The sequence below is a fragment of the Coffea arabica genome, chromosome 7e (genome assembly GCF_036785885.1).
Source record: "Coffea arabica cultivar ET-39 chromosome 7e, Coffea Arabica ET-39 HiFi, whole genome shotgun sequence".
NCBI lineage: Eukaryota > Viridiplantae > Streptophyta > Magnoliopsida > Gentianales > Rubiaceae > Coffea > Coffea arabica.
This window is the reverse complement of record NC_092323.1, coordinates 37,292,881-37,309,656: the sequence shown is the minus strand read 5'-3', so window position 1 is coordinate 37,309,656 and position 16,776 is coordinate 37,292,881.

Genomic DNA, 16,776 nt, shown 5'->3' with positions numbered 1-16,776 from the left:
AAATGAAAGATAAGTATATATTTTTTAGGGAAAATCATTCAAAATGTCTCGTGCATTTCACCAAATGAATTTTTTTATCCTTTATTTTTAAAATATTAACTTTACGTTCGTTACAAATTTAAATTAGCAAAATTTGGTTTCAATCTAAGTTTTTTTTATCACTTTTTAGCTTGAAATCACCATATAATACACATGCAGTCATTTTTTATGTACAAAAAGGTTATATCTCATTTTTTTAGTGACAAAAATGAATATAAATTGGGTCAGATCTCACTTTTTAGAAAAAAAAAAAATGGTCCGGTTTATATTTTACTTCTTTAGGGAAAAAATGAATATGTATCGGGTCACTTGTTTAACTATAAATGAAATCTAACCTTTTTACCCCTAAAAAAATGACCATGTGTGGTTTACAAAAAACCAAGAGCAAAATATTTTTTTAAAAAGTAAAATGGGATTTATTAAGTATTTGGACAGCATCAAAATGGGTCTAATCCATTTTAGTCCCGCTTATATTGGTCTCATGGCCTTTATGGGACTGTTTAGGCATAGGCTCATACTTTACAATCCCCCAACTAAATCTTGCTTATCCCGCCCATTTGCCATCTCTAATAATACTTTAATTTTTTAAATATATTTTTGTGTTCATTAATGTTTCAATTCTGTTTATGCAAGAGAGAGCTTCGAAATTAAAGTTGAACAATCAGTGTTAATTCAGTAATTTTTAAAGTTGCACTAAAGAGTGATAAAGTTAAGGGTATGCTGCAACTAATATCAAGTTTGGTATATTCAAAATTTTAGAAGTAGGACACAAGGATTGCTTCGAGTAAATAATTGATTAAGTGAGTCACGAGAGCTTGCCAATCCTCTCCTCAACCTCAAATTGAGGTGGCAAACCAACCCACTTAACTAAATTTACCCATATCCGCCTATGAATAGATGGGTATGGGTATCTTAAATTTTTGTATATGGGTATAAATGGGTTACCCAATAATACCCAATTAAATTATCCGCCTATAAATGGGTATTATTGGGTAACCCATCAAACCCAATTAACTCATTTAGAATTCTCTTCCCCCACCCATTTTTTTTTTCAGATTTTTCATTTTGTCATGATGTTAACTACTTTTGTTTCATTATTATTATTATTATTTGTTGGTTTTATCTTATTATTTTATTTTCTCTTAGTTTGTTAACTTGCTCATTTTTCAGCACTACCAATTTATGATAAGTTTTAGCCTTTTTTCTTATCTTTCGAAAATGGAATTTTAAATTTATATATGAAAAAAAGTCAGGCGTTTAAAATTTTTGGATTAAGTTTTTATATTAACTTTTATAGTACTTAGTTCAAATTTTTATATTCTTATTATTCAATTATTAAATAATATGTAATTTTACGACATAGAGTATAAATGGAAAAAAAATTGATAATTAGGCTTATTGAGCATTATAAGTAAATATTTAAAACTAATGATAGGTACAAAGAGCGGTATAAATTGATAACTTAGTTTGCAAAAATGAATTTAAATGAGTTTACAAAAAGTTAAAATAAATGGGTTATAAATGGGTAATTGGGTTACCCAATTCATTTTTTAATTTACCCATTTATACCCATCTAATTAAATGGATATAAATGGGTTGACTTACTTATTATACTCATTACCTATTTTACCCAATTCAAACCCGCCCAAGTCACCCATTTTGACACATCTAACCTCAATAGATCCATTTTCCACAACACAAGTCCTTAACATTGAGTTTTAAGGTTGCCAATGATTTCTTTGGGAAAAAGAAAAATGAAAAGCATTATCCTTTAAACAGAAAGAACCAAAAAAATAAAAAAGAAATCATCTTGGCATGATGAGCTTGTGAAAATGTTGTTGGATCAATGCACTTAATGGTTTGTGGATAGTGGATTTTATGGCATAGGATTGGATTGCAATTACTCAGATTTAAGAAACTTAATTTAAAAAATCCAGTTTATGAGCCCTCCAGATTTGTTTGTACAGCTTTGGGTTCGTTGGGCACAAACAAGGGTCTCGGTGTTTTTCATGAGAACATATTCAAAACTTAGTGTCTGTTTGATAACATAAAAAAGTGCTGAAACTGAATTCATTCAGACATTCAGATGTTTTGGGTGTTTGATAAATAAAAATTTTTCTGCTGAACTTATTAAGTGGTGCTGAATTTGTATGTATTTTTTTCAGCACAAGAATCGTAACTGAATGCTTAATTTGATAAGAATCAATAGATTTACTTCAACTACTTTATCTTATCTGCCAAATCTATCATTGTTTGTTAATTACATTCAAAATCCTTATCTAATTAAACAATTTCATATTCTCTATCCAAAATCCTTATCTAATTAAACAACCTGCCATTCTCTGTCTAATGGCTTTCTACTTCTATTTTCTCCCTATTTAATGACTTTTTTACAATTTCTCCATACTCCTCACATCTGTCTACTCCTTATCTTTTTCCATCTTTCTACTCTTTCATAATTTTGTCATTTTTTTCCTCCCAATTTTTTTTATTGCTACCGTACTCACCGATCTCAAATTCATTATTTCCAAGGTAAGTGACATTGATTATTTGTTGTTTTGCCTCAACATTTTTCCATTGAAGTAATTAAATTTCTATATAATTTGGTGTGAATTTAAAACTTATTTATTGCAGCTTCCTTTTGCTTATATTTGAACTTTTCTTATCAAACTCTGATTTAAAAATATATTTGCACCGATATTTGGACTTTTCCATAATATATTTATTTTTTATATTACTTTGATTTAAAAATAAATATTGTCATTTTCATACCTAACAATTTTAAGCTAATTAAATCATAGGTTCTATTTCCTTTTTGGATTAAAATATAGAAGGGCAAAATTGTACAATTTAGCTTATTAAGTATTAAGTTATAAATGTTTATCAAACAGTATAAATATGTTCAACATTAAGATTCAGATATTCATATATCTCTTTTCAGTGCTTAATATTCAGCAAATTAATTGTTTCAGTATTCAGAATTCAGTATTCAGAATTCAGAATTCAGATTCAGTTTTATCAAACAGAGCCTTAGAAAGGTATTTTCAGACAACAGCAGGGTGAAGTCGACGATGATAACAATTTCGTGGGGTGACCAACCCACCCAGCAGTTTAGACAAGTCAATTGGACGTCATTTTTTTTTGGGTAAAAGTCAATTAGACGTTTGTATTTTATCTTTTAATTCCCCTTTGAATTTTAGTGATCCTATCTTTCCTAGTTTTCAGTTTTTTCTTTAATTTTGCTAATTTTTTATATAACAATTTCTTCAATTGTTTTTAAATTATTAAAATATATTAAATGATCACACAACAAGAAAAATAGCTTATAGAGGCATATCAAAATGTCACAAGTCACACTTTGTTGAGGCACATAATATACTAGTAATAGTTCACGTGCTTTGCACGTGATTATAATATCTTAAAATATATTATTCTTTAGATATTAAAAAATTTTTATGAAATTTTGATCACTAACATCATAATATAGTACTTTTATATTATTTATTTTTAAGCTAGTTACTTTTAAAAATTTTATTAAATGAAAAGAGACAGAAAACATTCCAATGTAGTTGACATATCCCTTAGGATTAAATTTGAAATCATGAACCAAACACTTTTTGATTTATAGCTTGAACTCTAACATATCAAATTTAATTATCATGTTTTACCAAAATTATTGTATATTCATGATTCTATTGCATATAAACCACAATCATCACAATTTTTATAAACGAAGAATATAATTAAGTTAGGAAAATAAACATACATGTAATTTGAATTCTTTGTATTATGTCAATTCTATTTCTATCAATAATGGAGTATAGATGATCCACCATGTCAAGTTTTTTTGGCTTATATATTCTAACAATTGAAAATTTATAGATAGAGATAGTTGAAATTTTTCTTTTTTCCTTGTCTTTTATTCATGTTTTTAGCACAATACAATGCGAAACAAAAGTAACAAATCTACTTTTTTCATATGAGCACAATATTTTTTATTTTAGTATTATTTTTTTGATGATCATGTAATTGGAATGAGAATTGTGGCCAATTAATAATTTTAATATTAAGTTTTTGTATATTGCAGTGTTTTAGTTTTTAATTGTCAACTTTTAATCCATAACCGCTATCATTATTATCAATTATTGGAATGCACTAAATCTATCTAATTACAATTGTCACCGTAAATGAAATTTAATTAATTTTAAAGTTTTTCATTTCATAACCGCTTCCATTATTCACAAATATTGCAATACAATAAATATATCTAATCATTAGAAAAATAAGGGTATTTTGGACATCACTAAAAACAAATTTGGATATCATTTTAAATTTATCATTCTCCATTTTAAATTTACTCTTATTATAATTCTTATTTTATTGTTGGAAATAGTTTTTGACTTGATGAATGGATTTGGTTTGCTCAAACCAATACAAATGAAGCATTACCATATTATTGTAAATAACAATGGGTTTGTTTGGATAGAGTATTATTTGAAATAAGTACTGTAACACTTTTTGTGATGTGATGTATGTGAGATAAAAATGTGGATTGAGAAATATGTTTATGATACAAGCGAAATATTGTTTTGGATAATTAACTATCCATAATGTTTGTCTTCTCTTGGATATCAGTGATATGGATGTTGTCTTTGGTATTATTTGAATTGTATTCTAGCTTTTTAATTCATTTGCTATTTACTTTACGTCATTTTATAAATAGTTTTCAAATTTTTTTCAATTTTTCTTGTTTCAATCGGTTGCTATTAATGATAATAGTGATTTGTATGGTACTATTTCAGATTTTTTTTTCTAGTTTAATACTGCTATTTTAGTTATAAAGGTGTCATCATTTTTTGTGTATTGAATTTCCATTGGGTGTAACATGAAAAATTCTTGATATTGGTAAAAAGTACATAAGTGTAAAATTTACTTGCGATATTTGTATAAAGATATATAGATGAATAAGGGTTTTCTTGTCCTTGTTTCTCCATTTTCTAGAGAGTATTTATTTTTTGAAATTGATTCTTTTTTAACAATCTCAACTATTGACTAATGAGAAATTTTTCATACTTCAATCAAAAAATTTTGATACGTATAATAATTTGAGATGGAGTCCAAGGGTAGGTAAATAGTTTTTAATAAGCAATTTTTAATTCTAATTACCAACACTATTAAAATGTAATCAATTGGAGTGTTTTATTTCTTTTAATTAGTGCCATATTAAAATGCAATAATTCTAATTAAAAGACACGAGGGTAATTTAGGGATAACAAAAACTAAGATAAAAAAGTGCTTACAGTTGCACTCCCTAAAACCAACATTCATACTTTTTATATGTTTTATTTATATGTTAATTGCCAACTTTTAATCCATAACCGCTATCATTATTATCAATTATTGGAATGCACTAAATCTATCTAATTACAATTGTCACCATAAATGAAATTTAATTAATTTAAAAATTTTTCATTTCATAACTGCTTCCATTATTCACTAATATTGCAATACAATAAATATGTCTAATCATTAGAAAAATAAGGGTATTTTGGACATCACCAAAAACAAATTTGGATATCATTATTTTTTAGTTTTTAATTGCCAACTTTTAATCCATAACCGCTATCATACTTTTAATCCATAACTCCCTAAAACCAACATTCATACTTTTTATATGTTTTAGTTTTTAATTGCCAACTTTTAATCCATAACCGCTATCATTATTATCAATTATTGGAATGCACTAAATCTATCTAATTACAATTGTCACCATAAATGAAATTTAATTAATTTTAAAGTTTTTCATTTCATAACTGCTTCTATTATTCACTAATATTGCAATACAATAAATATATCTAATCATTAGAAAAATAAGGGTATTTTGGACATCACCAAAAAAAAATTTGGATATCATTTTGAATTTATCATTCTCCATTTCAAATTTACTGTTATTATAATTCTTATTTTATCGTTGGAAATAGTTTCTGACTTGATGGATGGATTTGGTTTGCTCAAACCAATACAAATGAAGCATTACCATATTATTGTAAATAACAATGTTTTTCTTCTCTTGGATATCAGTGATATGGATGTTGTCTTTGGTATTATTTGAATTGTATTCTAGCTTTTTAATTCATTTGCTATTGATTTTATGTCATTTTATAAATAGGTTTCAAATTTTTTTTTTCAGTTTTTCTTGTTTCGATCGGTTGCTATTAATGATAACAGTGATACGTATGGTGCTATTTTAGATTTCTTTTTTCTAGTTTAATACTGCTATTTCAGTTATAAAGGTGTCATTATTTTTTGTATATTGAATTTCCATTGGGTGTAACATGAAAAATTCTTGATACTGGTAAAAAGTACATAATTGTAAAATTTACTCGCGATATTTGTATGAAGATATACAGATGAATAAGAGTTTTCTTGTCCTTATTTCTCCATTTTCTAGAGAGTATTTATTTTTTGAAATTGATTTTTTTTTTTTAACAATCTCAACTAATGACTAATGAGAAATTTTTCATACTTCAATCAAAAAATTTTGATATGTATAATAATTTGAGATGGAGTCCAAGGGTAGGTAAATAGTTTTTAATGAGCAATTTTTAATTCTAATTACCAATACTATTAAAATGTAATCAATTGGAGCATTTTATTTCTTTTAATTAGTGCCATATTAAAATGCAATAATTATAATTAAAAGATATGAGGGTAATTTAGGGATAACAAAAACTAAGATAAAAAAGTGCTTACACTTGCACTCCCTAAAACCAACATTCATACTTTTTATATAGTAATGATAATGATTGAGGCACATACCTAGTGTGCTATGTAAAACCTATGTCACAAAAGCTTTTAAAGGCACAATTAAGTGCCATGACATAGAAAACAATTCAAACACCTAGAAGTGCCATAACAAGGTTATAATGCTTACACCTAAAGATGCCTTAATTGGGATTCAACTTTCAGAAACTCAACTTTTTAGAGGCACAAAACAATGCCATCTTAACTTTAAATTGACACTTAAAAATGCCTTAACAGTCCGTTCTTGAGACAGTAGTATTTGTCAGAAAATGGTTGTTATTGAGGTACGCAAGTGTGTCACTATATATCTTAATGTAGATACTGGCAAATGCCTCTATATTAACCTTTAAAGGTGTTTTAAAATGCCTCAAAAAACTGCAGTGTAACAAGAACAATTCTAGTACAAAAAACCCTTATTGCGACACTTACAAGTGTCTCAATAGATTGGATTTTTCTTGCTTTTTTATGCCCAGCCACGGGTACTATTGTGAATATGACATTCCTGTTGTATCAATATAATCATACATTCATATTGGACATCTCACATTCAATGACCAAAACCAACAATATTTGATTGAAAAATCACTTTCAAATTATCACCATAACCAATGATTACAATTAAAGTACTCATAACTACTAGTAGCTTTTCAACCAATCAATTAAACTTTCATCCTTGCAAAAAAAAAAAAACATAATATTTGATTTAACATTCATGAAACAGTTAGAATGTCCTACTGATTGTTTGCCATGATTTCACCTAAATAGCACCAGATAAACTAAAATCAACTAAACTGCTAGGAGACCAACTTCTTGTAATATATGCAGCAACACTTGTTAATTAACAGTTAGAGCACTTGCTGCAACACCTTGTCCACTTTTGAATTTCAGCACATCAATCTTCGCAAATTTTTACCTATAGCATAAGTATATTATGTATTAAAATCCATCATAATTATCGAATGAGACAAACATATAAGATATTAACAGTTAACATAATTTGAAAGCTAGAAAAGGAAAAACATACTAGTTTTGTTGGCCAAGCTATAGGAGCACCAATTGAATCAGCAATTGTCTGCAAAGGCACATAAGGCCTAATCAAATGCTCATCACGTTCAACCACAGCTTGAACTAGCACTTCACACCAATTCGAACCTAGTGGTTGGCCCCCAACTATTGTAGAAGGATCAAGGGATTGAAGCCGTCCAACTGCCACAACTTTTGTTGGCTCATCTAAGCTAAAAAGAGAAATCCAGTCTCCCTCCTACATGAAAATGCAAAACCCGAAATATCATAAAACTAGCCATAAGCAAAGCAATCACATCGAAATTTCAGTCCATGTTGTGTAATAAGTAACATTATAGTAAGAAAACTATGAACTATACCTCTACAAAAGTCCACAATTGCTCAAGAGTAACATGTAACAAATATAAAAATAACTAAACTAAAAATGCTTTCATATTGTAATAGCAAAACATATCTAAATATCAGATCATTATCAGGCAAGGAGGACTGCCATTACCGAACAAATGTATTAAAAAACTTACTTTAAGAGGTCTAAGACTGGAACTAGAGGTTGACATATGATTAGATGATGTTGAAGTGATTCTTGATTGATTCAATAAGTTATGACCATTTTGTTGCTCTAAATAAGCTTTCAGGTTAGCAAGTTCTCTTGCTTGATCTTTAATTTGTTCCTCTTGCTGAGCAAATTTTGCCTTCATCACTAATATTTCATGCTTTTGATCCAACACTAATTGCTGAGATCCACTTTGACTAGGTTCATTACCCCACACATCAGTTGGACATACACCAAAACCATACATCCGTACATGCCCATGCTTGTCTTGCCCAATTACTTGTGCAAATATATCATTTTTTCCAACAAGATCTTCAGTATTAGGAGGCAATTGACTAACCTTTTCATTCATTGCAAGCTGCAAAAGTGTAAAGAGTAAAATAATGATTACATTTGTACAATCCTAATATAGATTAGAAAGTATGGATACATCTTTCTAACATATTTTAAAGCAAGTAAACAGTATAATGAAAGATTTTACTTACCATAATATTAGTTGCTGCACTACTAGATGGGTTTCCTTTATTATCAGTGTAGCAGTAATTGAACATTTCAACACGTGAAGGATTGCGACCTAATTTTTTCTTCTGTATCAAAAAGAATTTTTGTATAAACAAATTGAAATAATATTAAATGAAGTATAATCGAATAGTCAGAAATGTTTACCTTGTTTGCTCGAATCTGGGCAAATGATTTCTTCCCGGTATTATGATTCGTGGTCTTCATTGCTCTTGCTTTTTTATTTTGTTCACTAATTTTCTATATCACATACAAATATTTTAGAAATAACTCCAAATAATCTGATATACTATTACATAAAGGGAATATACATATACCTGTGTATCTTCTAACTCCCAATAATCAGCAATGACTTTATATTGATGTTTTACCACTCGCACATCTAAATTGAGCATTTGAGTTTCAACTTGTATATTTGGCTTGTAGTATGTTGCCTTAATCCATGCCTTCCAATTCCTCCAATAATTGCCCAAAGCACGAAGATTCCAAATTTTTGCACTAGGAGGGACATCAAATTTTTCCTACAATATATTTCATGTGCTTAGATTCCAACCATCATATCATAAATAACTAACAAATATTGATACATGTGGAAACTGATTTAAGCTTTATTACCTTCACAATCTTTAACTTGTCTTTCTTCCGAGACTTGTCAAATTTTCACCAAGCTTGGACGTCAATTGGGGCATATGAACCATTTCTTGATATTGTACCCAAGAACTCAGTCAATCTTGATTTATTTTTGCCCACTGGTTTGCCAAGTTTGTTGAATCTAACTTTATAACGATGAGATGTAGGCTGACCCCAAACACTCATATATGTTGGCCCTCGTGTTTTTTTGCCTCCACATCAACATCAGTCTCATCATCTAAAAAAATAAGAAATTTATTAGTTTATATGCACTAATATACTTAAAAATATCAAATACTCTTACTAATACTTGTGTTCTAAAGCTCTTCCAATCTTATAGACTGATTTTCCATATGCTCATCAATTGGTTCATTAATAAGTCGGTTGCTACTGGAATTTCTTCCTTTCTTAGTCCTTGCCATGCCTGAACAACAAACTCAATTCATGTAACATTTAGTCAATTTAATAAAGTTAATAAACTACAACTAAAATTTAGTACATTTAATGTAAAAATGAAACTTCAGCAATTAAGAAGAACTAAATAAATTTTTAAACAACATTACTAGCTAACATACGATGCAAATTGTTCCAAAATTATAACATGGTACACCAACATTGTGAGGACTTGTAAATTCCTTATATATTTCTTGAAAATTTCCTTTTATTTGAAAATTATTTGGCAATTATTATTCTATACTATCCTACTACTCAATCACCCTAGAAAAGTGCCAATGATCATAGGAAATTAGGGTTTTCCTTTTCGATTTCAATTCGAAGTGAAATAGGATTTTTCGTGTATCCGTAGTGTAATTATTCGGTACGGAGTAAGGGTCAAATTTGGTACTTAAGAGTGACTTTTAGGTGAGAAATAATATGTGATTAGAAGTAATGATAAAAAGTTAGTGAATAGGAAGTAAAAATCCTAGTACGTGTGATTTAAGGAAAAACGGTGCGAACCGACGTGTACCGTGCACTACCGATTGAACACACCACTTGATCACCACTTTCTTACCATATAAGCTCATTAATATTTGTGCAAAATATCCCCTCATTCTCAGCTAGCTTTGGCCGAAAATGTTGACCAAATTTGCAAGGAAAAGAAAAAAAAATGAGTGGAAATTGGTGATGCCACTTGTTGGCCATCTAAGGCCTTGACCAAGACCAAATTGTCTTGCCTTCTTATCACCATTTAGCTTCCTTTCTTCATCATTTTCTGCTTGCTTTGGCCGAGAGAGAGGGAGAGAAAAACCAAGGGAGAGATACACCAATCCATCTTGAGTTTGAGTCACTTAAGTGAGGAAACAAGAAACTAATCCGATTAAAACTTTCTTTGAGTGTTTAGCTAGTGGTGTGTTGGTGAAAGTTTGGAAGGAAAAGCTAGGGCTGCTCTTGGAAGTAACTTTAGTAAGGTAATAATGCTGATTTACCATTTCTTACTCTTAATCTTGCTTAACTTGGCATAGCACCTTAAATTTGTGGTGGATGATAGCTATTATAATGATTTGGATGGATATAGTGTATGTTCTTGAGTTACATGAGTTAGGGTTTGAATGATTTTCTGCCTATACTTGCTGTATGGATAGTATATGTTGTATCTAAGCTTATATAAGAGGTTGTGGTAGTGATTGAAGCAAGAAATGAAGAAAGTTTCCTTTGAAACCGTAAAATTTCAGATTTCTGGAAAACTGTAGCTCAGTTCTGTCCGGTTCCAGTTCGTGATGTTAGAGGCCGAATTAGGCTTAGCATAAAACATGAAAGTTGTAGATAATGATATTTTATAGTTTCCTACAAAATTTCAACCCAATCATAGCAACATATCCTATGAAAAGACCAAAATACCCTCACTACCCTAGGATGCATCCAGTGATCAGTTTTAGACAGTTCATCCAATTGACCGTGTCTATTCACTATGATCCGTGCTAATTTAGCCATTTTCCAAAACATGAAAGTTTTAGTACTTTGTCTTAGATTTTCAACGCCTCCAAGAACGCCTTAAACGGACTTTGGTAGCTTGAGATATGGCCATTTGGAGGTAGTACGGTTAACTGGCCGGTTAGTTGGAATTTGGTGCTGTGAATTGGGAATTTGACTGGGTTACACTGGAAATTAGACTAGGTGGTCTCACCAAAGTTGTAGCCCTTTGTCTTAGCTTCGAAACGGTATAAGTTGCACCTCAATCCGATAAGCGTAGCCTCGGATGTGTCCATTCCGCAAAAACCCGTCAAATCTGTTTTTTGTTAAACTTCATTTCCGCACATGTCGTTAGCTTGATTTTTGTACTCGTATTACCTTGAGCCTATTGAAAGGCTATTGTGATGAATTTATATTGTGTATGACTTTGGGATTGGCTGAGGAAAATAATGAAGCTGTAAATGGCTGAAAAATTAGGAAAATACAAAGGGCGTGCTGCCCAAATTTACGCTCGAGGACTAGAGAAATATACTTGCGACTTGAGTAAGGGTTAAGAGTGATTACTACTTGAACCATCTAGGATATTTGCGTCTTCTTTTTCCAAGGTATATAAGTAAGGATTTGGCCGAACCTGCACAGAGCTTACGTGCACTCAAATGAGCGTGACTGATTTGAAAAATGCATTATTTTGATTCTTGGACGAAATCCTCAATTGGACTACAAAAATATTTGCCCCTGTGTGGGCTTATTTTGCAAAATTTTGCAAATAAAAATTTTGCCCCAGTTTGGGCCCATTTGATTGCAAAAATTGGTTTAGATGATTTCCCATTTACTTGAACAAAGAAAACCCGCACTTTCTAAAATTTAGAAAAGAGTGCACATACAACAATGTGAAGAAACTTTAATCGTCAAGTTTGAACTCATGCAGAAATTTCATGATGAATTCCTCAAAATAATGCCAAATTACAAGATATTTCTTCCTTACCTTAGCATCGAAGCTTTGGGTAATGGGCGTTATTTCTGACTTGGAAATGGGAGGCCAAGATTTGTCTTATTCATGTGCTCAGATGGTATGTAACCCCTTCTATACCACATCTTGGTGAAAGCAAAGAGTTTATCATCCTTATTTCTTAAGAAAACGTAGTCCACATACGAGCTTTATAGGCTTGCAATAACACGGATGGAAACGATAGCTAAAACATGAAAAAACTGGTTGTTCCCTTATGATCACAAATGATTGATGGATTTCTTACGAGCATAGTCGTCACTTTGGATTGTCATGAAGGAATAAGTCAACGATGGACTTTATGAGCTTGTAATGTGGCTTGAAAACGATAGCTAAAGAATAAAACTTTCAAGGACATTACACCACAGATCGCATTTTTCAACATTGCCTTCATCTGGACTCCAGATTCTTGGACTTTGTTTGACTTTTATCATCACCCAACAGGGTCTTTCAACATCAAATCTTTTTGCATCTTTCTTTTGCATTCATTTCGCTCGTTTTTCTTTTCTTTTTCCCTCTTTTCAGAAATACCTTCTCGGGGTTTCATATGAAGAGCAGTGTCAACCTCACGCCAAATCAATTCAGAAATACAGCTAAAATTTTCGACATCAGAAATTTTCTTAACAGGGCCATTGCTAAGAACAGAAGTCAGGGCTTTCGGCTTTTGTAATGGGGTCAGGTGGGGTGCTTAGAAAAGTTAAGGCTTGAAAACGGATTTCAAAGTGGTTTGAAGAATCTGAGATCGCATTGTTGCGCCAACCCTATTTTAGGGTAAAATCAGAATTTGCCTCAGTTTTTGCTCAATTGAGGCTTTTTCTCTTTCATTTTCTTTCTTTTTGATTTTTTTTTTTTTTTGCCTTCGGCCATTTTTGAAATTTGCCCCAGTTTATTTTTTGAACTGAGGTTCTCTTTTCTTCTTTTGTTTTTGATTTTGTTGCTTTTCACTTTTTCACTTCTTGAAAATTTTCTTTTCCAACTCAAACTTGCCCCTAGTGTGGGGTTTGCGATTCTCAGGGGTTGCCAAATGAAATATTTTACTCTGAAGGCTCAAAGGGGATAACTAGGGATAGAACGTTTGATTGGAAAAAAAGAGGGCCTGACTTGTATTCCGTTCCTTACATTGACTCTGAAAGGAAACTTTCATTAATGCGAAATTTTTGGCATGTATCTGAATTAACTGATTGGGGAAGACCCTTGTTCATCCATATTTGTGAAACATAGGCGATTCACATGGACAAAAACCCTTCCTTTTCTTTTTTCAAACTTGGAACCCAAGTGGAATCAAATTTCCCCAATTTGCAGCTCCCTCCTTATTCTAGCATTTTTGCTTTTTCCCTTTTTCCTCTTTTTTTTTGTTTTTTTGAAAATTCTCCAATCTCCCTCCCCAATGTGGGGTACAACCATGAGTGCATTAGAAAAGAACCACCAATTTTAGGTCAAAATGGGGATGCAAGGGGTGATCAGTGTTTAGGTTGTAGAAACGACGGCCAAAGCATCATTCTTACACTTCATGACAACCAAAGTAACGAAACGGTTATTGAAAATCCATTCCCCTATTTGATATTTGAAAATTTTCCAATATAGGGTGGTGATCATTAGGGCTCTTATTTGAAACGAAATTATTCTTTCATAGGCTCAAATGGGAGAGCAAGTGATAAAAATCTGTATAGGTAGTGAAACAAATGCTCAAAGTATCATTCCAAATTTTCAAAATGAACAAGAATAATGCACATTTTTGCTTTCACTTAGATGTGAATTGAATCCGGTTAAACCAATGGGGATTTTTCCAAGCAAAGATTGTCCCAATTTGCAATTTATCAATCAATGTGACTGATTTTATTTTGGAATTAAGGGAAGGAGAAAGGTATCTCATAGGGCCTTTTGAGTGACCGTTCACTCTCTTTCTTTCTGAGCACTCTTATTGGATGACTCGGATCAACAATCTGGTGTACATAAGGATTTTTGAAAGCAGACCCTTGTGATCATGAAGCTTTTCAATTTGGTCTTACTTCTTAAAATTCGTCACGAAATCTCCAATGAATAAGAATAAAGAATGAAATGTACATAAATATGCACAAAACAATGATTGTCCAAAAAGTTTATTACTGAAAAAGTTTGAAACAAAATTTCTCATTCAATTACAATACAAATGAGAAGAGAGAAACTTGTAAAGAGCTCCACATATACACTTTTTGTCTCCTTTTCTTTTTGGAACAAAATGTATTAACAAATCAAATATAGAAAATTTTCCTTTGGAAAACAATCACAACATCTCTCAGAGGCTTTAGCGTAGAGCTTCCAGATAGATCATTTATGTTTTCATCGTAGGATCTGCCCAAGAATCAAATAACACTTGTACTCTTCAAACTTTATTGGATTAAAATTATCATCAGATATAGAAGAATATTTTCATCTTATTGAAACATTTTTATGAATGCAGGGGAGGGGGAAACAAAATAAAAATACCCCGAGTTAGTAGGCAAAACTGCAAAATCGGTATGCATGTCCTATGGGGGGAACCCTTTTTATGCCAAGGGTAGGCCTAGCATGAAAATGCAATCCGCTAGAATAGGCACTATACAATACCTGATGGATCTGATCAACTCATTGAGCGAAAAATAATTTTGAAAGAATTTGGTCAATTAGGGTGACGAGAGATATTTATCAAAATGAGGTCAACGTCCGAATGGATGGATCACTTTTGATCGGCACAAGAATTTGCAAAAACGCACGGGTTTGACCTTGACGAACTTCCTATCGAAAAGATTGGAATTCGTTGATAAAATTTCTCAGCGAATTACAAGTCAAAACCCTAATTGATCAAGTGATTGGATGCAATGGACGGTTTTCTTCAAAAATTGACTAGATTTCCCAATTTGGAATTTGACAATGAAACCCTAATAGGGCAAATGGATTGAATGAAGTTGACAATTTATTTAAAATCGACCAAATTACCCTAAAAAAGGAAACAGGTCGAATGAATCGAATGAAATTTATCCAAAATTAATCAGATTTCCCTAAAAAGGGTAAATTGATCAAACAGATTGAACGAAACTTGATTTATTCAAAATCGGCTCGGCTGCCCTAAAAATGGGTGAACTGGCCAAATGAATGAAAGAGAATTAGTGATTTAATCAAAAATCGGCCGCATGACCCTAAAAAGGGTAAATTGGTCGAATGAATTGACGATTTATTCAAAAATCGACCAGGTGACCCTAAAAAAGGGTAAATTGGTCAAATGGATTGGTTGAATTGTCCGGCCATTGGTTATTTCAAAATTATTGAGGTGCATTAGTCTATGACCTTCTAAAAATCAAATTTTGGCCTCAATTTATTTATCGTCTCAATAGGAGGAATCATTTGTGAATTTCTTCAAATTAATGTCCTTCACGCAAGGGATTTTTACCAATTTTTGCTAAAATGGCCAAAAAGTGATTATTAGATGCTCATATTCCAAAGATCACTCTATGAAAATGATCGGATCCTACCTTACCTTGTGCACTACCCCTTTGGATGGTACAAAATGTAAACGTGCAAGTCTCACTGGATTAAGTATCCGAGACACAAGGTGGCTTATTTCTAGCACGGGATCGCCTAAATGGCATTCCCTTTTCTAGGGTTTATGCATGATGCCAGTTTATTAAAGCGATGTAAATATGTGACAAATATGGCCTAAAGGATACAAATAATGCATCGGGGGGAAAAGGTCTAAAATGAAATGCACTTATTGAAAATTAAGTGTAATGACTGAAATTTAAACATGTGAGCTATCTGGTGGGTGAGTCACTAAAAGAGTGCCAAAAAGGCCTCTTATTGCTAAGGCAAATGAATGCAAGCCAAGAAAACAAAAGAAATGGTTAGTGCAATTGATAGTACACATAACACATTAGGAGCAATTAAGAAAAGAAATATAATAAAAGCAAGTAAAAGGGGTGGAACCCCCTCCCTCGTGCCTATCGTGCTTAAAAGGGTGAGGCTGACTCTAACCTAGGCAAACTCTAACATGGATGCATGAGGCTGGGGCTCACTAATGCAACTAGACTCGATAAGTCTCGGCTCCCAAGCCTTCAGACCTAAAGGCGAAGGGTCATCACTCCCAGGGCCTTTGATCGGTGGCTCGAGTGATCCCTTAGGTAGCGCTATGGGCGCAGAGCACACCAGCCGCCTACCCAAGGCAATCGATCCTAATCCTACAAGGCGGTGTGGGAAACGCCCACGAAAAATAAAATAAAATGGGATAAAAGCAAGTAAACGTGCACGTATGAAGTGCTCCCCTATTTTGAGGGAAGGG